The following is a 27,295-nucleotide window of genomic DNA, read 5'->3' as shown; positions in this document are numbered from 1 at the left end:
TGAAGAAGAATTAAGGGTTATTTAATGAAGCAATAGAACTGAAAACATAAATCAGCTAAAATGGAAAAGTTTTGTGAAAAAAAACAACTTAAATCCAGGGAGAATAACAAGAGGGGAATAATTGAAAAAATTGACAAGGCAGTTCTATGATCGTAAGACGTTTAAAGTGTCAGTTACAATTATTTTTCGATGGATTGCCCAGCCCTAGTTCATCATAATCAAGACTCCAACCAACAGGAAAACTTTCTGGCAGAAGAGAAGGCACTGACTCTAATTATATTATATGTATATTGCAACAACAGTAAACTGAATATATAAATTGCAGCCTTGGTGAAAATTTCATATTTATGATTGAAATGATGAAAATTACATTTATAATACAACAAATGAATGACTTCAATTTAGGTGTTGATTTATTTCTTTAATTTTATTTGGAAATGTATAATTTATTTAATTGAGTAAAACGTCAGAGATCTTCGAAACCTCTCATTAAAAAGTTCAGGAGGAAAGTCATTAAATGCTACTTTGGTCCAACATCTAAGATTTTTTATTCATGAGATCTCAAAAAGCAAAACTTTTATCTTCTGATGCAAACATTTCTTAAAAAATCAATTATCCATATATTCGCCAATTTATTTTTTTATTGGAAAAATGAAAAGTTAGAAAGTAAAGGACTCTAGGTTCCAAATTTTTAGCCCAGGTAATTAAATTATCAATAAATGTTATTATTCAAAAATACAGTTTTCCTTGATGTTAAGTATAAAGTAGTTAATCAATTATCAGAAAAAATAATCATTGAAAGCACAAGTTATGTTTTTGGTAAAGCAATTAAGGTTTTCTGTTTTAAGCTCATCCAACATAAAGATTTACGGCTGTCTGTCTTCTATATTTTTATGATCAGAATACATTTTCCCACATCTGGAATCCATTGGAAACTATCTTTTTTCGTAAATCTTATGAATCATTTATGTTTGAGAGATTAATTTCTTGATTAAATGATAACAGGGGATTCTGTTTTTTGCAGCCTGTAACTGATGCAGCAGAGACAGAGGAGATATTATATCCAGCCTCTGTGGGGCTGAGCGCTGCATCCTACACTTCCTGTAATAAGTTTTGCATTTTTTGACCCCAGCTCAGTTAATGTTCATATTTTTCAAACTCCACTCCCCCACTTTGCAATGCAGATTTTCTATAAGAAAAACAGATGATAGCACAGTTTATCAGAGCTCCTCCACATCCACAGGAGACGCTCGACATCTGTTTTTGGAAAGAAACGTGATGAATTTGATTTTTTGTGTTGTGTTGAATTATAATGGAAACTGGACAGGCAGATCCATTTCAAAATTCTCTGAATGATGCACTTCTGAAGAAAAACTGTCCGCAAAAATGATAATAACCTTTAAAAAATCTGTAAGACTTGGCTAACCCATAGCTATGTGAACCTCACATAAATGACAGACCTGTTGTCTGTGTGACCATTGACACACTTTAGGCGCTTGTGGGTAAGAAATATTTCTTCTTGTAGGTCACTGTAGCAGCAACACCCACAACTTCTGGTCAAAGATGAAGCCTGTGACTGAAGCGATGACTTCATCTCAGTGAGGGTAGACGTAGAAGACGTGTTACCTAATGATTCAGTGCTCTGTGACAGATAAAGACTGTTGAGTTTAGAGCTGCAACAAAGTGTTAACAGTGCGCCATTTGCCACACAGGAGGCTGAAGGAGCTATGGTCAGGGTGTGGACCGTGATTTCACCATATCTCCTTCAGCATTTCTTTGAATTTCAATTTTTACCTCTCCTCAGAGAAAAGCAGCTTTTGGACTGTTACCTGATTGCTGATTCAAAGTGTCAACACTCGAAGTTTGCACAATGTTTCCTGCTGTCAATTTTCTCATCATAGAAAAATACCTGTAGCTTTTTTTCCACTTTAATGACTTCTCTGTTTTTCTTTCCACAACTCAATAAAACCTATAGAACATAAGCTTTGAAAATACAGAGAAATGTGCAAAAAAAAAGTCTGTCAGTTGAGACTAACAGATTATTTTGCACATTCCTCTGGTCCAAAGAGGATTTCTTCTTTTTGTCCAAGAATGTCATGTTCTTCATTTGATTTCTTTTTTTATCAGTGAAAATGGTGAAATTAAGTCTCTACAAAAGAGAAAAAGTAAACAAGCATTTTTGCCTTAAAACGTGAGAAGAGTTTTGCAAGATCATCTAACAGATGAAAAAAGTATAAAGGACATTTTTGCTTTTGGCTAATCATTTTTGTCATTCTTCAGAGGTCAATGTCTGCCCTTATGCCCTTGGCTCGACAGCCTCAATTCTTTTTCCAGTTGTTTATTTTCTTTAACATTTATGCTCATCTTATTTTTGAATGCAATTGATTTAATTTTATAATATTTATCAAAACATTTTATGTTTAAATTTCTTTGCTCTTTCACTGTATTCACAGTTCCTCAAAGCCAAAAGTGACTTCTTTGGATCAGGGACGCACTGATTCAATCCTGGTGTTAGGTATCAGTCTCATACATACTCAAAAAGTAATATTATCTCTTATATGACGCTTTTCTATGACATCTATTTGATATTATATCAGATATCCATATGACAAATCTTTTAGACTGAGCTCTGTACTATTCCATGTTTATAAAAACCACGTGTGTGTTGTTTATGTCATTTACATCAGTAGGTCTGTGCGTCGAAAACCTTAACTAGCATGAAAACAAAATAACTACTGCGGGTAGCAGTTAAGTTATATTTTGGCAACCTGCGAGATGTGCAAGTTGAATTCATCACTCATCCACTGCTGAGGTTTACAGTTAGATTGTAAAGTTAAGGACTTTGCTAAAGCTTGATTCTCAGTCTCATCCTCTTATTAAGTGATAGACCAATCAAATCCACACTGGTATCAGATTTGATCAGTTTCAACTGATACCAATGCCCAGGTATTGCTTAAAAAGTCAGATTGGTGCATCCCTAATTTGATGACATTGCCAGACAAGCCATTATCTGAACAACACTGAGAAGAAAGAAAAGACTATCATTTCTGAGTAAGGCTATAGCAATGAACTAGTTTTCAAAAGGACCATCTGCTCAATGAAATTCTGCAGCCAGGTTCCTTTATGCCATGAAACAGAGACTCAACAACCAGCTTTTAAGCTAACTTAAAAGACGATGACGTGTTATTTATATCGACATATTAGTTCACTGGAGGGAGATCACCTGGCCCTCAATCCGAGCAGTGAGCCCAAATCTGTGACCCATAATGAAGAGGCAGAGATCTTTCCTGGCACAGCAGGCTCAGTCAGGATCAATCTCAGTTTGGCTCTGGGTCAAACGTTTTAATGGCGTCTATTTACTGTAGAAGACACAATATTTCACACTGATCCATCAGGAGGAACATTATCCTCCACAAATCCTACCTCATCGCTGCTTTCCCAGAAAGATTTCCACTTCTGCTGAATCAGAGGTGCACAGGCACGCCGAACAAATCCACCATGGACAGAGATGTGTGTGAGAGAGGGACGAATGTGTGTGTTTGAATGTCACAGACAGAGACCTACATGCTTTATAATCCTCCATTCCCAGGCTGTCTTTCTCAGAAGTTTGTGTCTGTGTGTCTGTGTGTGTGTGTGTGTGTGTGTGTGTGAGTGAGAGAAAGAGAGAAAGAGAGTCCCTCCTTGAAGAACAGTTGGCATTTAAGAGTGTGATATAAAACCTGCGGGGCATCACTGGGCTGCACCGAGTAACAGAGGACAGGATTAGGGGGACAGGAGGACGGGATGAGGGTCCCTCTGTTTCTCTTAATCTGTGTGTGCGTCCGAGCCAAGGTCACGGGTGAGGAGGTATTCAAATCATCAGAGGCTAAAGCTCTGTGTCCCCCTGCCATCTGGGAGCACGCTCACACACCATGCCAGGGGCTTTGTTAATGCCAGTGTGTGTTAGTGTGTCTGAGTGTGTGTTAGAATGTCTGAGTGTGTGTTAGTGTGTGTGTGCAGTGACATTGAGGTGTCACTGACCACCCTGGTTCATTCACACCCTCAGCTCACATGCCAGCCCTGCTGTCCTTGTATCAACACAGATCACACAGAGCAGTCAGTCAGTGCCCTGTAGTCATCACTGTGAACAGATTTTTCTAATAAGGTGCCTGTCTGGCTCTCTCACTGGTTATTTAAAAATTCACATTCACCAAAGAAACATTCATACACTGATGATAAGGACAGCTTATATATCAAAACTCATTGTTAATTTTTTATATTTTATGAAGAGCTAAAAACTCTTCATGGACACTTCCACCTCCTAACTTTTCTACTTTCTTATTTAACTATTTTTTCAGTATAAGTAGTAGTAGCATAGCTATTTAATGGAAATAATTCCTGCATGCAGCAATTCTTGAGGCAAATTTGGAATTTTTTTGTTCAATTTTTTCCCCAGTGCATATTGGAAAAAAATCAAATAAATGAAAAATATAAACCTAGCTTCAAAGCAGATACAGCATTTAGAGGAGCTGTTTGATTTTTCAAACCCTGCTTTATGTTACACACAGCACTGAGAATTAAATTAACAAAGACCTAAAAAATGAACTGTGCGCAACAAATAATGTTCTGTTTATAAAATTTGTTACTCAACTATCTTCATCTGTCTTTCCAACCACTGACCACAAGGGGGCAACCAGGGGCAGTGAGAGGAAAACTAACATTTTAGGTTGTATAATAATTCTCTGTTGTGTAATAATATTATTAATAATAATTATTATTATTATTATTATCATAGCTATAATAACAATGTTTTTATTCCTCAATTAAATACATCAAATGCATTTGTTTAGAAAAAATGTTTTTTGGTAGATTGTACATTGGCCTTCACAGGAGTTTACGGGAGTTTATTTAGTCCACATTGAGACCCCATGTTGAAATGTGAAGAGATAAAACAATGAAAGATGTAAGTATGGAACTGGGATAATTTTAAAACATATATTTGTGTTCAGATTGGTTCTCATGACGACTTATCTATAATGAGTATAAAATCATACACACACATACTGAAGTTTTCATCATTTTCAGCATTTTGAGTGAGAATAAAAGACGACAGAATGCGTTTGAATCCTTTCTTCAGGGATGAGATAACTGCTGCTCATACTGATGTTAGGGCAGATGTTAATAATTCTCTTTCAAGTCTGTCAGCAGCTTTTAGGGACACAGTCTCTTCTATTTTTGGAATTAAGAGACGTCACTCCCTCAGACTGTGGACTGAAGTGGTCTGTTTATCCTTTGGGCTGGCAATGAGGAAAAAGTAAAAGGTCAGCTTAATGATTTATATCCACATACTAACCATGACCTCTGACAGCCTGACAGATGGTGTGTTGAGAGTATTATGAGATTAAAAGAAACATCCTTCGAAATACTCATCAACTTAACACCCCCTTTATAAATCCTGCAGAAAACTTTGGGTAAGTCTAGATATTTTTATGTAGCTAAAGTGACAAACGTGTTTCTATTTATCAAACCATTGAACCCACTGAGTATCATCAGGGACAAAGGGAAAAGGTACTGCAAATTGTGTTTTTTGTGTGTGTGTGTGTGTGTGTGTGTGTGTGTGCATTCACAGACCTGACAGAAAGAGAGCCAGGTTGCATCATCACCACTCAGAGTGGTGTGCAGGTATGTGTGTGTGTGTGTGTGTGTGTGTGTGTGTGTGTGTGTGTGTGTGTGTGTGTAAGTTTGTGGATATGTATCTGTGTGTAAGTTTGTGGATATGTATCTGTGTGTGTGTGTGTGTGTGTTCGTTGTATGCGTGGGTGCATGTGTGTAAGAGTGTGCCTGGTCAATATGTAAGCTGCTCTTCCGGTATCTTCGACCCAGAAGAGGTGAGTGATTAAGCAGAGTAAAAACAGATAAGAGAGACAACAACACACACTGTACCTTGCAGCCCTGTGTGTGTGTGTGTGTGTGTGTGTGTGTGTGTGTGTGTGTGTGTGTGTGTGTGTGTGTGTGTGTGTGTGTGTGTGTGTGTGTGTGTGTGTGTGTGTGTGTAAGGCATAAAAAACTACATTTCATTAATAAGCTTAACAAAGTGGAATGTAGAACTTTCAAGAAAAACTATTCAAGTGGAGTCTGAAGTTTCTTTCACATATGTCTTCAAATAAGTATTTCACTTATACAACACGGACAAATCCTGTCTCAGCTGCAGAGCTTTGATTGGCATTAAAAAAACATAAGAGCAACATACCAGCACCACCTCTTGTGGCATGGTCACGTTGACTTTTTGCATTTAAGTACTGAGCCTATATCAGCAAGTCAAACAGATGTTAAATACTGATATAAAGCAACAGTTATTGCCCAAATGTGTGAGAGTGCACCTACGCTATAACTCAACATTTCTGCACATGACCTGTATTTGCAATATATTCTGCTGAACCCAAAATAAATTCAAAGCAGCACACCTGACAGCCATAGAATGGTGTGACTGACAGCAGAGGGTAACATATAAACCACTAAACCAAGTAAGAAAGCACTGCTTTTTATTTTTACTCACTGAGATAAATAAAACTTTTGTGCGGATAAAACTGTGATTTCTTCTGCAGTCTGAGCAAATATTCATAATTCTTCTGAAGTGTTTCCATCAGGTGTAAAAGTAGGGCTACTAGAGGAACTTAAAGTTTTGTAGACTGTAGCTGTGAGTTGCCTGTGTCACTAGGTGATCTATTACAGGGTCACTTAATCAGGAAACCTGACGCGTTAACAACACGACCAACATACAATACACCCAGCAGCAGCAGGCAGCATGCCACCCCTCAGGGGGGCTGTAATGAGATACCTGTGTATCTGTGTGCAGGTACAGAAAAAAGACGAGGGGAGGGGTTATCAGGGAAACAAACAGGTAAAGGTGAGAGCAGAGTGAGGTTGATGGAGGGGTGAAAACAACAGTGAGGAGTGTGACAGCTGATCTGCAGGTAGACTGAGCGAGGAGTCAGCCGACTGGAGCAGCAGGGGGGGTATGGAGTGACAGCCGGATGTAAGTTCAGGGTTAAAATAACACTGTCCTCTCTCTCACACACTCACACACACACAGGGGCTCTCTTTCCTCCGACTTCTCCTCTGTCAGTCTGGGCCCCCGCGGCCCTCCAAGCATTCAGAGACACTCTCCACAAAAAGCACACTCACTGCTCCCCGCTGCTATTCTGGGAGCTTCGCTTCCGTTCCTCAACTCCCCTTCAGCCCCTTTCTCTCCATCCTCGTACTTCCTTTCTCTGCTCACCTTTCTTCACACCAACACGTCTTTTTCCAAAAGCTGAGAAAAAAGCATCAAAACCAAAGTTTCCAAAAAGTATTCATGAACAGGGCACTACGAGCCATGATGGAGGACAAACTGTTTCCCATATCTCTTTTAGTATCTTTAACAAATGCAGGGACTCAACCTACATTTACCTTCAGTTCACAACAGCTGGTGAAACATCAGTTTCTCTTAACTGTTTCTCCAGTTGCCTTGATTTCTTGGAACTTGATCGTGGGCAGATATCATCAGACAGGGACGATAAATTAACCTTAGAGAACTTATTTTCATCCTATAAAAAACTGAAATCTCTGCTCTAAAAGCCCTACCTCTTTTAACTAAACTAAATGATCCACAGGCAACATTGAAGTGTTTACGTTACACACATTTTTCTTCCCTTTGACCCTAACTTACCAACTCCAGGTGTCCCTGACAGAAACGATAACACAGTCAAAGTTTATCATACTTTGGCACATGCAAATTAGCAACACCGGTCCCATGATAGTGTCCAGTTTATTATTTTCCTGTTTTTTTTTTTTTGTTTTGTTTTTTTAAATCAAACTAGAGCTGTTCCTTGTCTCTACAAGCAAATACAAGCCAAATGCTTATGAAGACAAGATACATGCTTCTTTGCAGTAAATCTTACACCTAGGCCTGTCACGATAATCAATAAATTGATTAACCGAACGATAAATAAAAACGTCCTCTGTAAGTTTGCCAGCCTCGATAAACTGACACGTGCATGCATGTTTGTTTTCCTCCTCTCTTTCAACCAAAGAGGCTGAATGAGAAGATGGCTCACTACGTCTATCTTTCCTAACATCAGGGTGCATAGGTTCTATAGCGGATTTATAACAGAGTGAGCATCTGTCAAAAATGCGATCTTTGGCATCTTCTGCGACGGGGCTGCTCGCGCATACACAAGGAGAGAGCTGAAGCGAGCGTCCTGAGGGGTAAGGAGGAAACACACGCTAATATGAGTGATGCAAGAAAGATACGGTTCTTAAGCCGCCTGCCACAGTCCCAGTGTGGGAATATTTTGTTTTTTATCAGAATGAACAAAGTGTGAGCTCATGAACACCAACGAGCTGATATGTCGCGTTTGTTTGAAAATAGTGGCGACGAAGAAGAAGAAGGGGAGGTGCAGCGGAGCCTTGTTCTTTGACAATCCACTCTTACTGAGGCTTTTGGTCGGCAAAGTAAATAGAAATAAAAGCGCCAAATGGTGGGCGCTCAAAGACAGCTACATTGTCAAAGAAATGCAGCCCTTCAATACGGTTGAAAGCCAGAAATGTTAAAAATGTTTAACAGACAGTACGGATTGACTGGAAAAAAGTACATGTTACAAACAATTCAGGAACTGTATAAACTCCCTTTTATTTAGGCTATAGTTTTTATTGTTGTTTTCTTTTTTGGAGTTTTGTTTTTTCTTTAGAGACAGGGTCTATGTTTAGTTGTTTTTGATTAGAATTAATTATTTTCATTGACATGTATTTTTTTTCTAAAAGAGATTCCATTTCATTTTCATTGTATTTTTTTACTTTTTTTTGTTTGTTAAATTTATTATATTTTTAGTTTAATTTATTTTATTTAAAAGATCCTGACCTTTTTATTACAGTTAAATACTCTTAAGAAATCAAAGTTTCTTGCTTTTGATATGGTGTACTCACTTTATTATCCCATTTATCATAATGACATCAATGAAAAAATGGGAAAAAAAATCAAAATAATATTGACAATAATATTTTTTATCGGCAATAATATTTTGGAAAATTATCGTCTAGCAAAATTTGTTATCGTGACAGGCCTACTTACACCATTGAAAAGGCTATTATTTTTTCTTTTGGTGTCACATTTGTAGGAATGAGTTTGTGGGATAAGCAGCTATGGTGTGTATCCAGGTTGCGCGCATAAAAAAAAACAATTTCTGTGATTAATTTTGTAGTGATAGTGGACAATGGGGTCTAACTGTCAGATAGAAAAAAGACAGAAGAGCAGAAGAAAGCTGAACAGGAGAGTGGCAGTGCACAGGCTAAAGGCTAACTAGCTCCAGATTCTGACTCCAGGTCAGAAGGTGGTGGGGCAACCCAGTAAAAACAGGTCCTCTTCATAGCATTTTTAAGGCAATTAATGATAATTATATTACTGCACATCCCTTATTAGCACTGTTTGTATCAAGAGACACCAAGACGATGAAAAACTTTCCTACTGTTAATTTGCCCTTAAAAATCTAATCCTTGAACTTGTTGCTAGGGTGGGTTGTGTTTATCACTCTTCTTAAGGTATGTTGGCTTAATGCCTAAAATACATGCAAGGATACAAACAGAGTCTGTGCCTTTAACTTCCTTCATTCTGAGCTCTCAAACACAAACTAGAAAATTATTTTTATGTACCGAAACTTTCAAACACCTGTTTGAAATCTGGCTGGCTGGTACACCGTGTGTGGGCCTGTTTCTGCCTCTGGAACAGAGGGGTTTCTATTAATGCAACAAGTCAGCTCTCACTTCCTCCTACTCTGCTTTGTGAGCTAAGAACTGTTATCCAGCAGCTATTTCCAGAAACAGAAAAATAAATAAATCTGAGCTGGGTTAGGAGTTCATCCATAAAGAGACCATAAAAAGCTCGAGAACTGCCAAGAAGCTTTTCCCCCTTTCCTTCTTATCACCCTACAAAGCTTCAACTCACACAAATGCACGCACACTAGGAAAACTGACAGTGTTAGCCAAGATGACATCATCCTCAGTATTTGCTCTTCAGCATTTCAGAGGTGAATAGTTCCCATTCAGACATGGAGTGAGCTGGTGTGTAAACCACCCCACACCGAGGCCAACACACTCCCACTTGGCATGATCTCATGTCTACATAGTTTGCACACCGAGACAGAAAAGCAAACAGAAAGCTTGGCAGATAATAATTATCTTACCTGTAATATAAATGAGCCACAGGAACCTTGTTTTCTTTCCTGGTTTGAGTCCAGTGTCCGCTCCGACACCGTAGATATTCCTCTCAGGTGGATGACAGGGAGTCAGCCGCGTACAGACATGGCCCCCAGTCTATAGAGGTGAGATTTTGCCCAGCTGAAAGTCCATCTGACTGCAAAACTGGAACACCTTCACATGATTTCATCCTCATCCATTGGTCAACACAATCCCAGGAGTATGTGTCAGGAGTTGCCTGAAAGAATGACAAAACAAAGAGAGAGCATGTCACTCTGTTATCTGATATGGTCTACGTGTCCTTATTTTTTCCTTTCACAGAGAGTGGAGTCAGATAGATAACCCTTACATGCACTGTGTCTCACTTTCTCTGAGGCGCTGAAACTGAGCACCCATGCCCTTTGTTCACCCACAGAGAGACTTAGTACAGTGATGAGAGGATGAGTCAGGGCCAGGACTCTGGTGAGGTTTACAGAGTCTCATCTGAAAATGACTAGACTCTGCTGGAGGGTCCCCTCCAAAACTTCATATCAGGGGTTTTTGCTTTGTTTTGTTTTGTTCTTATCAGTGATAACAAGTTACAGCCTTTGTGAAAGACTCAGTCACGTTTAGCTCTCTGACACACTTCATCTAAAACCTGTTTCCCCAACAATTAGTCTTCATCATGCTGTATAGCATACACATAATGATCCAATCATACAACCAGGCTGTGTCAAATCAATCCACAGAAAGGAGTCTGACATTTTTCACTTCTGTCTGTTGACACTGTGACAGAAATGTTAGTTTCCACCTCAGGCTGGGGCAGAGAGTCAGAGAATAACAACAGTATTCAATCATACACACATACATGTGAGAGCAGTCTTAGGTAGACATGCACCGATCGATCGGTGCCGATTTCCTTGATTTTGGGGGGTTGGTGACCGGTGACCGGTGATCGGCCCATTCATACACATGAAACTGATCTTATATTCCTCGGGGAAGGTCTGACAGCCAGCCTTGGTTGTTTTTTGCTCTGAGACCTAAAACTCAGGACACTTTATTCGTTGTTTGGTTGTTTTCAATAAAATAATATTGGAACATTGAAGGTATGCTGTCAGTTATAAAAAATAAAAATCAGTTTCAGCCCACCCCTGTATCGGCAGGTCATGTTTTTTAAAAATCAGTGATGGGCCAGAAAACTGTGATCAGTACACCCCCAGTCTGAGGATCTCCTGACCCAAAGCATCTCTGTTAGAGAAAAGAGGAGCAACATGCTGTCCTGTAATCCAGACACCAGCAGCAGAGCTGATGAGGACAACTCTAAGCTAACTACGAGAAACTGAAACCATATGCAATAGTAATAAAAGCAACAATAGAAGCAAAAAGTTGTAAAATTTGCCACATTTATGTCTAAAGAAGTTTATGTTTCGTTCTGTGATGGAGAGACCAATGAAGACAGAAATTAACAGATGACTGCACGCCAAAAAAACTAAAATCGAAAGTGTTTATGTATGTGAGAACATGATTGTTTTATAGTGTACAAAAATGTACTTCAGTTTCTTTTTTTCATGTCATGAAACTTAAAATTTCTTCTCAACCCACTGGCAGATTTTTTTTAGTAATTCATGCATCATTTTGTGACTCCTGTCAGCCACAGAATCACTGGGACTGGCTCGAGCTGCTGGTCAGTCCTCTGTCCTACTGCTGTTGGACCTGTGTGCTGCCTTTGACACAGTAAACCATCGAACCTCCCCTTAACGCTCTCTGAACTTGGCATCTCAGGATCTGTGCTGTCGTGGTTTAAGTCCTGCCTCACAGGCAGATCCTTCAGTGTCATGCTTGCTTGTCCCTCGTTTCAACCACAGATCAGTTTCCTGCTTGACTCCAATCAACTTGTGCCCACAAGAAATCTGGGTGCCATGATTGATGATCACCTGACCTTTAAGGTTCATGTGGCCTCGATTTCACGGTCTTGCCGATATGCCCTCTATAACATTAGAAGGATCAGACCCTACCTGACACAACAGGCCACACAGCTTCTGGTACAGGCCCATGTGATTTCACACATCGACTACTGCAACTCCCTCCTTGCAGACCTCCCTGTGTGTACACTTAAACTTCTGCAGATGATCCAGAATGCAGCGGTACTTCTGGTCTTAAACCAGCCCAAAACAGCACATCACCCCACTGTTAATCTCTCTTCACTGGCTTCCAGTGGCAGCTCAAATCAAATTCAGAACTCTTCTCCTGGCTTACAAAGCATTGACAAGAAAGGCTCCTGCCTTCCTGGGGTCCCTCATGCAGCTCTACAATCCTTCTCACCCACTACGCTCTGCTTGTGGAGGATGCCTGGTGCTCCCAGCCCAGCGCTGCTCCAAATCACTAGCCAGACTCTTCTCCTCTGTTCTGCCCAAATTGTGGAATGAATTACTAACTCTATATGATTCACAGAGTCCCTTTCTACTTTTAAGAGATGTCTGAAAACCCATCTGTTCAGGGAACACTCAGGCTCTTAATTTGAGCCTTCTCCTCTTTGTCCTCAGGGGTAGAATGAGTCAGTAGGTCTCAGACCCAGCTCTTAGTGAATATTTAGCATTGATCATTGGATGTTGGTCGAACTGTACTGTAGTGATTAGTTGTGGTTAGTTATGCCAATGTTACTTTGCATGGTAAAAGAATATATATATTCTAGCACTTTGTCGTACTAACTAAGGTTTTTCCTGCTGTCAAAATTCTTGCTTGTGTTTTACACTGCTTTGGACAGAAGCTACAAAAGCTAAAGCTGCTAAATGAAACTGTAGAACTGTATTTGACAATTTCTACAATTCTCCAATTTTATTTAGCTGACGCTTTCGTCCAAAGCGACGTACAACACAAGCAAGAATTTAGACAGTAAAGACATGGATGTGGCCTCAGTGATGTCACCGATTAGTTTCTGAAGGATGGTTTTAAAGACGATAACCAATAGATGCCATTCTGGAAATGCTGACTCAACCCGATATTTAGTCAAACTAACTATAGGCACAGAGGTAGGGTTGAGATGGGCCTTTAGCCAACAGCTACAGTGTGCCCAAGGAGAAAGACAGACTTTGAGCAAGAGCCATCCACCCACTCTCACACATGACCAAACAGATTGTCAGCCACACCTGAAAGAGATGACTAATTTCCTCAGCAATAATAAATCTGCAAAACCAAAAGTGAAACATTCTGCCAGGACGGATGTGATATTTTGTATCCACTTAGCCATTAATATAAATCCAGTTACTCCCAATTCAAAAAACATGGAACTCCATATAAGCATATCCCGTTGAATCAATTTCCTATATGTAGGCAACAACCGGAAACAGCTTCCATTGCTGGGTGTGAATTGACTTGACATTGCTCCAAACCAGGTCTGGGGGTTGTGGTAGGAATGCCTGAGGGGCCCTGCACAGGAGAGGGCAGCATGAATGAATCAATGCAATTCACACGGACAGGCGAGGACACAGTCCACCCACCACCTTGTAAAGTAGCTGACTGCAGCCTACAGTGTCAGAGGAGAAGCTCACAACAAGCAGGAACACCAAGCTATTCTTCCTCCATGCATACCCACCACAAACGTCTCCTTTGTTTGGAGGGGAAAAAAAGACTACGTATGTGACTGTGCGTGGTTTCAGCCAGCACACAGGACGCCAATCAAAGAGGCCCATGGCTGAGAACTATAAACAAATGCACACATTCAACTGAGTGGTAGCTTTTAAGTGACAAACAGCCTGTGGGGTGTCACTCATTTATCGACACATGCACTATTCATGCATTAACGGCTCAGACTAAAACAGGAAACTGTGTTTTTCTGTGTCATTGACAGCATCCTGTAACATGCCAGAGAGACACAGCACATAACCCTGGCAGTTTTTACATTTTTGTTACACAACTCTGACAGTGGGCCGAGCTGGGAGAAGGTAGTTTATAGCCACAGCCCCCACCCTGGCACATGAAGACAGACAAACACCACCCAGTCCCTAGAGAGCGTAAGAAAGGCCAGAAATAAACTGCACAAACACAGTGCACAAAGCACAGAGGCCACTTAATACTGAGTGGCCCTTACAGCAGCCTGCACTTCAGGGAGTTACTCAATGTGGTTCCAGTCAAACATGTGGCTCTGCTTACATTGAGCAATTCCCCTTTGTCTTTGTCTTTTTTTATTTCAGGCTGATGTTAGCAAATAAACAGCGTTTTGAATTTCATGACCCTCAAAGACGTTGAGTCACTTGCTATAAATGCTCATTCTTTTGTTTTTATATGACTTCTGTGCCCCTCAGTACAAGCATAATTGCCCTTTTTATTCAGGTATATTATATTTCTTCATTATGGGGTCATCTTGAGCAATGTGTCCCTAAATAACAACAGTGAACAATGAAGTACAGCATATAGCAGTATGTTTTATGCTGTAACTCACAGCTATTTGCTATTTTTCGCCCAGTATCTGCTGACAGTCTTGAAGTACTTGTTCCACTCATGATAAATAGATGTATCCTCTGACACAAGAGTCCTGCTGTAGCCTTTATTTTGCGCAACTGGGCCTGTGGTAAAAGCTGCTGAAATAGCCTCCACATTGTTACGATCAGGCCACATCAGTGGACATTCTCCACTGCATCTGTTGAGTAATCTCATTGAGGGACTTTAATAAATATTAAATAAAAACGTTTAGCCTTCCTTTGGTGGTTGAATCTCCATGTTTTTTTTGTTTGTTGTTTAGTAGACAAAGTTAATGTGTTGTGTAAAATTTAGGAAGCTTTCTTCAGACTGTTGACACCTGCTGTGGTTATCTTCAATGGACTGCTTACTCATGCCAAATCACAGCTGTGCTGACTGAACAGTGTCCTTCCTTGGTGTTATTGATAATTCATTTTAAACATAATTTTTGCACATGAATTAAATTAAAGTTTATAAATGTTGAAGATTTCTGGTGGAAGCTTAGATTAATGAGAAAGCAAAAAAAAAAAACTAATTTACCACCTTTAAAAAACAGTGAACACAAGGACAAAAAAATGTATAATACAATATATTTATAATAAGTTGACAACCTGTCTAGAATACATGTTAGGCGACAGGGTAAGGTTTTTATTTAAATTTATCATTTCAAATGTGAAAAGAAGTAAACTTAGAAAGTCCCCAGCCAAAGCATGAGGTCATAGACAATAAGTGCTTTTCTATTCAATCCAATCTCCAATGGATCCAACCCATTGACTGTATAGAGTGGGCAGCGTGGCTCCGCCATTTACCATTGTACGGTTTTGAAGCCATATTCCCCCGTCACACGCGCAGCCATTGAAGCAGTTGTGCAGCCAGAGTCTGCGCAGTAGAGACTATGAGGGATTCTGGGAGGATCTGAGTGGTGCTGGGTGACCAAATTATTATTATAATTTTTTTGTGTGTCTTTCAAGAGTCTAATAACTTCTTGACTTAACCTCCTGCCATATTTTACAATCCCTGAAAAAAATACACGAGAATGGCAGCTGTGAATGATCGTTAAACGTGACGTAAAACCTTGTTTTTAGCCTTGGATAAATTAAAATTTTCAGAAAAAAGAGGACTTGAATACAAGGCAGCCAATAGGTATCTTCAAATCACTACAACAAGCAGACATGAGAAACATTTCTACGAGGTGTATTCATCTTTTAAAGTTTGACCACAGCCCATCTGGAATGACTGGAGTTGGATTTTTTAGCATATACTGCAGTCAGTCACCAGGGGGAGCAGTTTTAGTGGCAACCTGTGATCCAACAATGGACTTCTGCACCTTTTTTTCTGGTACATAGGCATTTTTGCCCCCAAGCTCTGTAATGTCTCTCACTGTAATTTATGTAATCTGCTTCATCTTTGTTAACCTGTTAAACTTTAAGAAAGTTGATCACAAAAAAAGAAAGTCCCAAGCCAAGACTCAGGTTGTCTGAACAGGGCAAAACTACTACAGTATGCTTGACATGACTTGTGAAGGTGTCCATGGAACATAAGAGCCACCAGCAGTTCAATCACACGTAGTAACACACCACTCAGGTAAGGCAGTGTTAGACAATCTTTGTACCAAATGTTAACTTTGAGAATCTGAAAACAATCATGTGAGTCTCTGTGTGTTAGCTCTCTGCAATAGTCATTGCAACCACAACTCTGAAAGTGTAATGTTTAATTATTCTCTGTCCAGTTCAGTTGTGAAAATGTCCCCTTTATGTGTAATATTGTGATGACTTGTTGTAGATTGCACATTGGAAATAAGAACATTGTTACTTGAGTATCATACAGTGAAACAAGTGATGGCAGGATTTTTTTAGATCCAAAATGCTTTTTGGCATCCTACAGTATGATGGTTGCTGGCACAGTAATATTGTTACTGGAACATTGTACTGTGCAATCCAGAGATCAACCCATTACCCACAATACAGTGGGACACTCCCCTTATGCCAGAAGTCCGTCATATTCTAGCTACAGTTCAGTGCATCATATAATTTTAGATGTTGACTGAACAGCAGAATTATCTGGAGAAAGAGGAACATGTTTGAAGGAAGTAGCTTGATGCGTACATCCACTTTGTCTTAATGGGCTGCTCATGGTCTGCTGGACAATGATGAGAATCTAACATACTGTGAGGATGACTGAATGAAATGTCGATAATGGCATGGATTTTTTTCTCAATACAGAGAAAAAAACAACAAATCACTGCAGGCTGGTGGTTGTTGATTCACCAATGAGACTATTTTACATATGAAGCTCTTCATCCTGTCTGCTTGCCCTGTGTTTTTTAAATAAGCTAATGATTAAACAAGCCATGGTTGGCTGAATAGGAAGCTTGCTTCTCTTGTAGTTTCCACAGCACAGTCACTGCTGATTCATGCACTCTGGTATCAACAGAAAAGTCTTTCATTCATGCTCCCTGCCCCCACCGATGAAGTCAACATCACACCACAGACCAAAAGAAAAGTGCTCAAGTTACGTCATGTTCAACAGGACCACGTCAAGTCTGACAAAGCTTTTTGTCTTCGACTGCAGTCTACATTTGTCCATATGCCATCGAAACAAAAAATATTTTTTACACTAACTAAACCTGAGACAATAAATCAACAAGGCATTGCTTAGTCATCCTGACTCATGCATTACAATTATCACGTACCTGGTTGTTACATATCATATCCTGAAATTGTTGTATCACAACTTTACTAGTAAGCAAATATAGTTCAAACACATGATCTTGTTTTCATGGTGTTTCCATGGATGTGGAAAGATGTTCTTCCCATGATAATGAGTAGTAAGGTATTTTGAGGCCAACACTTTCTCCTGAGAACAACAGAAAGCTGCAGTGATGGAGACAACGCACCATTCAGAGGTGAGAGAAGTGAAATACAATCTGCCCACACCAACAAAAGAGACAGACAATCTAGTCATCTCTCCAAAGCACAAACACCAACACCACACATCGCAAACAAGTAAAGTTGCAAAACAAGATAAATCAATCCAAACATAACACCAAAATTACACTTCAAAAAAGAAGTTGTCTAGTGTTCATGTTTTTGCTTGGACATCACTGGAAAGATAAAACTGATGAATAACCAAGCAGCAGTTTCTGGAGCAGACAAACAGTGATCTGCTCTTTCTGTGTCACACCAAATACACAAAGTGAAACACACAGAGATGTTATGTTGGGGCAAAGTCGTCCAGACAAGCTGGACTCATCGGAGGTGCAACAGAGGCTGGTGTCTGATATTAAAGGTATAATTGGTAATTTGATTTAGATACACTTTTTGTTATACTGATTAAAATTAGCCATATGTCCCAATGGCAAGCAATACATGATGTGTTCTTAAATAAGAGTGAATAATATCCACTAGCTACAGCAGAAGAAAACCCAGGAAAAAAATCAGCCAATCACATCAATTAGGATCCAATTTGTTAAACCAATCAAATCCCGTCCTGCCGTTTTGCCCTCCTCCTGCGCGTACATTTCACCAGTGCTCACTGCCCCTGACTCAATGCGTATTCCCGAGTTTAGCAGTGTACAGGTTCAGCACTCAGCAGAAGAATGGCAGAGAAACTACCCATACCCCGATTACTGGTAACCGCTCCTCCAGCTAAACAGAGCAAGAAAAGAAAGATGGAGGCTTTCTTTTCTTTTTCTGTTCCCCTGCCTCTAACTACTGTCCCTCTCCCTCGACCTCGGGCCTGTCCCCTCTGACCCAATGAGGTACTTGGCTCTGGGCTGTAGTCTGGATCAGAGTCTCACCACAGAGGCTCTGTCAAGCAAAAAAAATGTGATATTTAGTAAGTCCAAAAGAAAATGTACATGCTCTATTTGTATTATAGCTTTACTCCTGAGATCGTGTCACAGGTAAAAGTGGATAATGCTAGCATGACAGTTGCGAGTGCTAACAAAAGTCACGTTCGTTTATTTGTTTTTTAGCTTTACGTTTTAACCTTTCCTTACCTCTAAATAAGACATGACTCAAGGTATTTAAAAACTTAAAAAGATGAGCTGAGTCCGTCTTTCAGTCATTCACAATCAGTCGCAAATCAGCGGCGCTCGTGCATGTGAGCAGGGCGTTGCTTTGGAGGAGCTCCAAGGGGAGGGGGAGGAGGGGCTAGGCGGAGTCCTGACGAGATGCTACATTCAAATTCATGCTAGTTTTTCTGAACTGCCTACCCTGCCTTTAAGTGTGGGACTCCTTGTGTAAAACTGCACACAGGGACACCAAAACTGTATCATTGTAAAAGTGAAATGAAGGTAGAGCTTTTATAACAGTATCAGGGATGAATCTCAGTAAAACAAGGCTTTGAACTGACCAGTACAATGAAAGAGTAAATTGCACTGTTTTTTTTTTCTTACTTCAAGCAAGTTACCAAAATCAGGAAATACATCCCATACTCTAAACAACTTTACCCAGGGTGTTAAACTTGTTTGTCACTGGCCATGAGTCTATAATTCTACTTTAAATACAGCTAAACAAAAAAGGAGATTTAGAGAGCATCAATCAAATACAGGGACTAACATTAAATTTTATTGGGACTGTTTTCAGCCACCAGTGCAGAAGTTGCCGGCACCTCAGAGCAAAGGGTTCCTGGTTTGAATCCCTAACCAGGCACGTTTTCCCAGTGTTTAAATGTGCTCTCCCCCCCTGGAGACCAAACACATGACTCCTATACCTCCCACCTAGTGACAACACCTCCAGCCCTGGATACCAGGACTATAGTGTGATCGTAACATGCTTGACTCAATATTACTGCTTAAAAAAGCAACATGCAAAATAAGATAGGGAATAGAGAAGTTACATGATGAAAGTAGATAAACCAAATTTCTAAAAACCAAACATCAAACATCAGGTCATCTAGTGTAAGGATGTGGCTCCACAATTTAATTGTTCTCAGCACATAAGAAAAAGCCATGTCTAAATTAGCTTGTTGATTAATCTGTTATGACATCTTTTCTTTCCTTATTAAATAATATATTGATGTGTTTGTACATGGTCCCAAACAAGCGGTTCAGCTTCGAGTCTTTGTAATCTGTTCCATTTTTGTTCCTAATTAAACTGATCTGAAGCAGAGTTGAGAAATTTCCCATGGACCAACATGTCATCCCTCACTGTTGATCTGACAGACGGACTTTGACTGACAGTATAAATCAGTATAAGCAGTAAAAACAGCTCTGTTTGCTCTGAGTCATCAAGTGTTTTCATACATTTCCACCCAGGCAGGAAGGTGGTGCAATCCTCCCACAGAGCCAGCATCCGAGTTGGGAGTCGGCACTCCCCAGATTTGACACTATTGCTAAGTGCTTCCTGGGCAACAAGCCAGCACTGACTGATAGCTTCCTTCCAGTTTATCTTACATGTCCGTTCACATTTAATCATTTTCTCTGAGTAGAGCAGCAATACTGGACGTAATATGAATATTTTCAGAGGTGTGTGTCTGAACATGTGGGGTTACAGAGCCAGGTGAGAGTTACTGTCAAAAACTCATTCTAGGAATTATAACCATCACACGGTGCAACGTCCTGAGGAGGAAGCAGCTCTGCCTCCCACGCTTGGCTTTGAAATGACAGAGGGGGAGGAGGAGGAGGAGGAGGAGAAGGAGAAGGAGGAGGAGAAGGAAAGAAGAGTGGCTCCACAGAGATTTCTTTACTTTTAAACATTTTAACTGAAATCAATCAAAAGAAAAAAGTACCACTGGCACTCAGCTCAAACAGTTAAGCCTGTAAATCTTCTGGTCAATAAATCGATAATACACAATAACAAATTTCAACCAAGCCTGCTGTCAATAAAAAGTTTTAGTTTGTGTAGCTGTGAATAGATCCATTCTTGTGCCAATGAGCAGCTTCAAGAATTCTGACAATATTCAAAAAAATAAAATGTTTTTTCTATTTAATAAAAATTTAAAAAAACAACAACTTGAAGTTCATAAAAAATTGACTCCAGTCAAACTTAATGGAAGCACAAAACATGTCACATTGAGTGAAAAGAAACAACATTTTTAATAGTCCAAATAGAAAAGAATTATATTAGTGGGAGATTAGATTTAGAGTGGAAAAATACACAAAAGATAAAAAACAAAAATGAAATGTGCCTTCGAAGTGACCAAAAAGCATCAGTCTCAGTCATACAGTCACAAGCTTTCTTTCTGTCCGTCCTTAAACCAGAGAGTAGTGAGCAGAGCATGACTGACTTAGTGTCAGCAAATGTGTTTAACTGCATTTCTGTCATATGACTGTCAGCCTCGTCCCACAACTTCAGGGACTAATCCTGCAAGTAACAAGATCAGAGCTGGAGCTGGAACTGAGTCAGGCCATGGATACAGAACACACTGGTACACATTACACAGGAGGAAAAGTTGATTTTTCCACACTTTTATGTGTAGTGTATTCAATAATTCACATTTAGGTCGTCAGTTTTTAGCTCACTATGCTCAAACAATAAAGATCAAGTGCACAATATGGCATTTATTGATTATCAACTATTGAGGCATCTTTCAGCTCCAGCTTGAGAAAAGTGAAAGTTTACAGGGCCAATAGTCATTGTTTCAAACGTGGAAGAAAACTCAGTGCATTCATCCAGTAAGTTTATACAGAGATATCTGAAGCTCAGCATTATTAATCTGTCACAGTGCTCAATCTGATGGCTTAACTTGAGTCTGAGTCCATCCTAAAACGTAGAGGTTAAGCTGTTTCTAGACTCAGGACAAACAGCTGCAGCTTGCAGCGTGAATTAATAAAGAAACAAATTTCCAGGATAACCGTTTCTCTGACCCAGCTGTCACATGAAGTCTGGTGAGAGGATGGGAACCTTCCCATGGACTCTTATGGAGATACCTTAACCTCGGTACGAGCTGTAGGCGTAGCAAGTTATGACTGCCTTCTGACCCAAAATCAAAATCAGATACAACCCCGATGAAATTAGACACATTAACATCAAAGCTAAATATGAATTTGATTTTTAAAAAATCTTTACATTCATGCAGAATTCAACAACAAAGACCTGATTTCACAGCCCTCAGCTGCACGACAGCCACCCGGACTTTACCCTGTGGAGTGACAGTGGGTCATTTTGAAGTTAAACACTGGCATCCATTAAGGTTAATTGTACCAATAAAAACAGTTATGAGCAAATGGCTTACATAATACTAGACATAAAACTCTGAGCATTACTCACAGATCTACAGATAATGACAGCTATTACTGCAAGCTAGTGGTGTGCTTGTGTGTGTGTGTGTGTGCCTGTGTGTGTGTGTGTGTGTGTGTGTGTGTGTGTGTGTGTGTGTGTGTGTGTGTGTGTGTGTGTGTGTGTGTGTGTGTGTGTGTGTGTGACAGGTGTGTGGCAGTGTGTGTAAGGACTGGAGCAGAGATAAGGAAAGTAGTGTGGATTTGCCTCGCAGATAAAAAAAGATAAATTTTGAAAATGACCGACTGCCCTCATTCTTGTTTGTACTCTCTGAGCTGTGGGGTTGAGTGAGGTGTGTTTCAGGGAGGGGATGGAGAAATTCATCTGCTGCCTTCAGGCCTGTGTATAATATCAGGACAACAGGTGTGTCAGGTGTTTTTAAAAGAGAGATAGAGAAAGAGAGACAGCAAGTGGGAACAAGAACAGTGAAGCGAAGCTGCATGTTTCAAACATCTTTTCCCAGCAGGTGTTTTATTCGTCCATATGATGATAAGAAAATATAACTACTGCGTCATCAAGAGAGGATTTTTTTAAATTCGAGATTTGGGTTTGAGTAAAGTGTATAAGTATCATGCTCATTGAATCCACAGTTCATTTGAGGCGGGCACATCTTTGCTTTGTTAACATCTATTTCCACCACTAACTACTCTGTTACAGTCGGTCAAAGCCAAGCGTGGGAGGCAGAGCTGCTTCCTCCTCAGGATGTTGCACCGTGTGATGGTTATAATTCCTAGAATGAGTTTTTGACAGTAACTCTCACCTGGCTCTGTAACCCCACATGTTCAGACACACACCTCTGAAAATATTCATATTACGTCCAGTATTGCTGCTCTACTCAGAGATGACAACATTGATTTTACTCTTTAGATTCTCAAAGTTCTTCTAATTACAACAGCAAATTGTAGTTTCAATTGTGACAGAAACATCTGGAATGTCAGTAAAAAATATGGTCTGATGTTACAATTTATTTAAGGATAAGATAAGAAAAGGTTATTGACAGGAACCGCACATAAAACTGAAGTCTGCCATCAGCATCCTGGAGGCATAAAATCATAAAATGGACAATGAAGAGCGAGTTCACCACATAAAACCTTTTTCTAACAGCAGAAGATCTCATGGAGAAAAGTTCTCTTGTGTTTGTTCAAGTCTTGTTCAAGAGGGGGTCCCAACATCCATTAAAATATAAAGCCTATGCGGTAGGGTTAAAAACTGCAGTTCCATGAGCGTCCACTTGAGGCTGTCTGCAGAAACACCAGAAACACCCAAAAGAGTGATCTGTACAGCAGAACAAAACATGTTTGCAGCCTGGTTCAAAAAGCATTTTTAACCTTAGTTCTCTGTCAGCATGCACTAAACAAGAGATGATTTTGATAACTTGATATTTCCAAAGTTAATTACACATGTAAGGGCATTGCTGTCTTGATTGGCAGGAGGGCAGAGAGAGTCTAAAGACCTGCCTTTCAACCTCGTCCAAATTCAAATCAAGCCAAGGTGAGTTCAACATTTCCAATACAGACTTCCAATACACTCCAACAATGAAAGGCTTCAAAACTCTGTATCAGAAACAGATGGGTGATGTCACGGACACTATGTAGGTTTGTTGGACAGTCTACAAGCTAGTTACAGAAACAAATGATGGTATTCTAGCAAAGAAATTTGTCAACGATAAAAATTCCCTGAAAAGACAAATCTTATGGAGTAGTTCAGGTAACTCTTCACACTTCACTGACCTCTTTCTACTGCCTTCAAATTGCCTTAATTTGTATGTTTGCTGTAAATATTACTGTTCTTATTTCTCCTTGGCTATTCTTAATATATTATTGTTGGCATTCTTTGTGGACAAAGAAAGGCAAAGAAAGGCAAAGAAAGGCAAAGAAAAGCAAAGTAAGAATTTCATTGTACAGGGAAACATGTTTCTCTTCTGTGCAGATGACAATAAACACTTTGAATCTAGGATCTCTTTTTATCCTAATGCCTGTTGAAGCTGCTTTCAGTAAAAAACAGTAACAACATACTTGTACCATGAGAAAACAAGGCTATGAAATAATATCGTGCCATTATCCCTATGGAGATATAGACGGTGACAGCAGACCGCAAACAGGCCTTGTGCAACCTAGAAGCCCAGTTAATAAAAACATGTTAAGTTATCAAACCATGTCCACTTTTCATCAATCTCTGTTGTAAGGAACAAAGGAAATAGTTCCAGTCCCATCAAATCATTTTATCCGTCAATTCAAATGTTTTTCAACGGTGTCTCTGATTATAATACTTAAAATCTGTCTTTTTAACAATAAATAATGGCCATACATCAGTACTATATAATATGTTTCCACCCTCTATATGTGATATGCCCTTTAAAGAGAAGTGCTTTTTTTCATTAAAATGTTCATGTTTGGTGCCAGGGATAAAATAATTGTATGGCACAAGTCAGGATGTTGATATATTAGTTAAAACAATGTCCCACTCTTTCTACAACCTGGTCTTAAAGGACCTAAATATCATTCTGCATACTCTATGAGTAAAGCTTTCAAACTACAGTTTATGTTTACAAAAAAATCATAATCATAGTAGTTATTTAAATTTACTCAAAGTGGGTCAACTTTATTCTTACGTCACTTGTCAACTACATAGGTAGTTTTTACTTCATGTGAATAAATAAAGGTACAATAGAAAATCCTATCGTATTATATTGATAAAGTATTTTGATTGGACAAACACTTGTTTCAAATCAAAAAGAAGACTTGACAACTTTCCCCAAACTGTATCTTAAATTTAGGAGCCAAACTTATTTATTGACTTATTAATGATTCATTTTGAGGATTTCTTTTTTACTATTTTTACATGATAAGAGCTGTTTCCTTTGGAAATTTAAGACTTAGCTTAAAGACTATAAAGAAGAACTACCCGCTAATTAACATGATTTGACTCACCTGCTATTTTTCCTTTTTAATAGCCACCACATCCTGTCACAGCACTGTTATAAAAGCACAATTGTGAAAAATTGAAGTACCGTTAAAACTTTAAGGTTATGGTTAATGTTGAAAAAACCTTAACATTAGCATTCTTTAGCCTGCTGTTTTACTGTGAAATTTAGAGTAATTCCAGCTAAATTTTGATTCAAATGAGCGCCAAAAATGTACTCACATGGTTCACCAGAACACCCCAAACAAACCCAGCACCTGCCCGATAGAGCAGATTACAAGTCTGCACAAAACAGGTGTTTGCACCTCGAGTGCAGTTTTCCTTTATATTACGAAGTTAACACTCCCAAACGGGAATCGTACATAAAAGCATGTGTGCTAGGTCTTTCCAGAGACTTCGCTTACCTGTCAATCTCTGCTGCTGTCACCTGCTGTCACCTCCTGTTCCGGTGTGTTTCAGCACTCCAACAAACCGGCTATAAGTTTCCACGTCCTGACATGAGTGTGGCCATGAATGGTCTCGGACATGCAGTGAAAGAGGCTAACACTGAGAATAGTTTGCACAAGTCTGTGTTCAATGGTTAACACTCAAATGAGCCCTATCCGCGAACAGACAGACAGTCACTCAGAGGTTTGAGCTACTCACAGGGTGCTGGCGTCAGTTCTGTGCTGTCTTTGTACGACACGAAGATCGTTTAGACAGCTCAAGATGGATGACTACGAATCGTGGACTCTAACTGGCCTCAGTTGGTGAGTTACTGGGTCACCGGCTTCTATAACCATGAATTTTACCGATCTCTCTATTAACCAGAATCTGGTTAAGAATCAGATGCTTATGAACAAAAAATAAATAAATAAAAAAAACTGATGTTTTTTCCATGCAACACACATTTCATGAATCTTACGATGTGTGGCCTGATGATAATGAACAACATATCTTTGTTCTCCAGGTATAAATTTTGGATAGGGTGAAAATCGGTAAAAAAAAAATAAAATAAAATAAATAAATAAAATAAATAAATAAATAAATAAATAAATAAAAAATACAATCTCTAAGTACCAATACTGTGTTTTTAAGGTAACAACACAAATCATAATCTGTGGCCATAAAGACAGATTTGTCTGTTTAGGTAATAAACAAACAAACAAACAAACAAATAAATAAATAAATAAATAAATAAATAAATAAATAAATAAATAAATAAATAATCTGTTTTCTGTATTTCGTGGAATCTTCTCTGCAGCAAAAATTCATGACAAAGTGAGAGCTCCTCTTTTTCACTAATCTCTGAAGTGCATTCATGCTGTCAGCCCACTCTTAAAGAAACATGCCAAAAATTTGTGCTGTTCCTGCACTGATTTCAGCTAAAGCATAAAGATTTAGTAATCTGGTCACTTAACAGTCTTGGCATATAAGGTTTAAAACGGAAATTGATATTTCAACATCAAGAAGGAAGATGGTTTATCTTAATTCGAGACATGTTTATGTTATTTGTCTCAATTTTAAGCTTATATTTAAAAAAAGAGAGAGAAAAACAAATTGATAAATTATTCAGCACTTTAAATTTGACCAGAACAATTCATTGTGCCTTTTGAATCCCAAACTTAACTTCATGAACAACCATACTTCTGTAAGTGACAAATGCGAACAGGTTGGAAACGGAATAAAATCAAAAACTTTAGTTTGTCACCACCAACTGGTCAAAGATTGTCATAACAGGTTAAATTTTCTGATGTGCTCCGAGTTTTTTTGTTATTCCTTTTTTCTTTTCTTTTCTTTTCTTTTCTTTTTTTTATACAGGTGGTATTCGTGAAAGAGAGCGAATATTAAATATGTAATTCTAAAGCAGCTCAAGACACAGAAAAAGACTTCCTGCTTCAGATAACATTTTGTATTTAATTTGTATTTCAAGCAGAAAAGACAACCTCCATGGCCAGGAATCCACTTAAAAGATGAAACCATGTCTGTTCAGGCCATCAAAGTTCACTCTTACATCTACACTTTTGTGAAAAATAATGCAAAACTATTATAACCTTAAATTCTGAGTGCAATTGTCTGGGTAAAATAAATCAAAATGAGATATAAAAGTTAACAATAATAATAGATATAAATATAATATAAATGTGATAATTAAATATTATTAAATAATAATTACCATACATTAAATGTTTGGGGGGGGGGGGTTCTGAAAACTTTGAAATATGACTTAGGCAATTATGCTATGAGGTTAAGGCGGTAAGTTTTAGTAGCTTAGTCATTTTCATCTTTAGATTTATTCGTCTTATGCTGCTTTTCCAATTCAGGGCTGCGGGTGGCTGGAGCCTATCCCTGCTGTCTTAGAGCGAGAGGTGGTCTAAAAATGAAATATCTGCCTGATTTCCATTGTTAAAATGATTTGGTAACAGTGCATAAGGACTGTTTTCAACGTGTTTTACTAAATTACTTAAAGAAAAATTCATAACAGCTCACGTTAATAATGCACAGAACAGCCTTTTCTGTGATGTCCC

At 39.0% G+C, this 27,295-nt stretch overlaps 1 protein-coding gene across 1 annotated transcript in view; it reads right to left on the bottom strand.

Moving 5' to 3' along the window:
• Positions 1 to 25,448, bottom strand: part of LOC141804627 (activated CDC42 kinase 1-like) — a 77,265-nt gene extending 51,817 nt beyond the window's left edge. The window contains exons 1-2 of the mRNA XM_074689176.1: positions 25,193 to 25,448; positions 10,197 to 10,447 (exon numbers count right to left, since the gene is read on the bottom strand). The gene's annotated coding sequence lies outside the window, so the exon portion shown is untranslated. The remainder of the gene's footprint in view (positions 1 to 10,196; positions 10,448 to 25,192) is intronic.
• Between the last annotated feature and the right edge of the window lie 1,847 nt (positions 25,449 to 27,295).

The sequence above is a fragment of the Halichoeres trimaculatus genome, unplaced genomic scaffold (assembly GCF_033239565.1).
Source record: "Halichoeres trimaculatus isolate MK-OKI-2021-1 unplaced genomic scaffold, fHalTri1.1 fHalTri1_scaffold_15, whole genome shotgun sequence".
NCBI classification, from domain to species: Eukaryota; Metazoa; Chordata; class Actinopteri; order Labriformes; family Labridae; genus Halichoeres; species Halichoeres trimaculatus.
The sequence above is the reverse complement of the archived record's forward strand: the minus strand, read 5'-3'. Positions and strand labels throughout refer to the sequence as shown.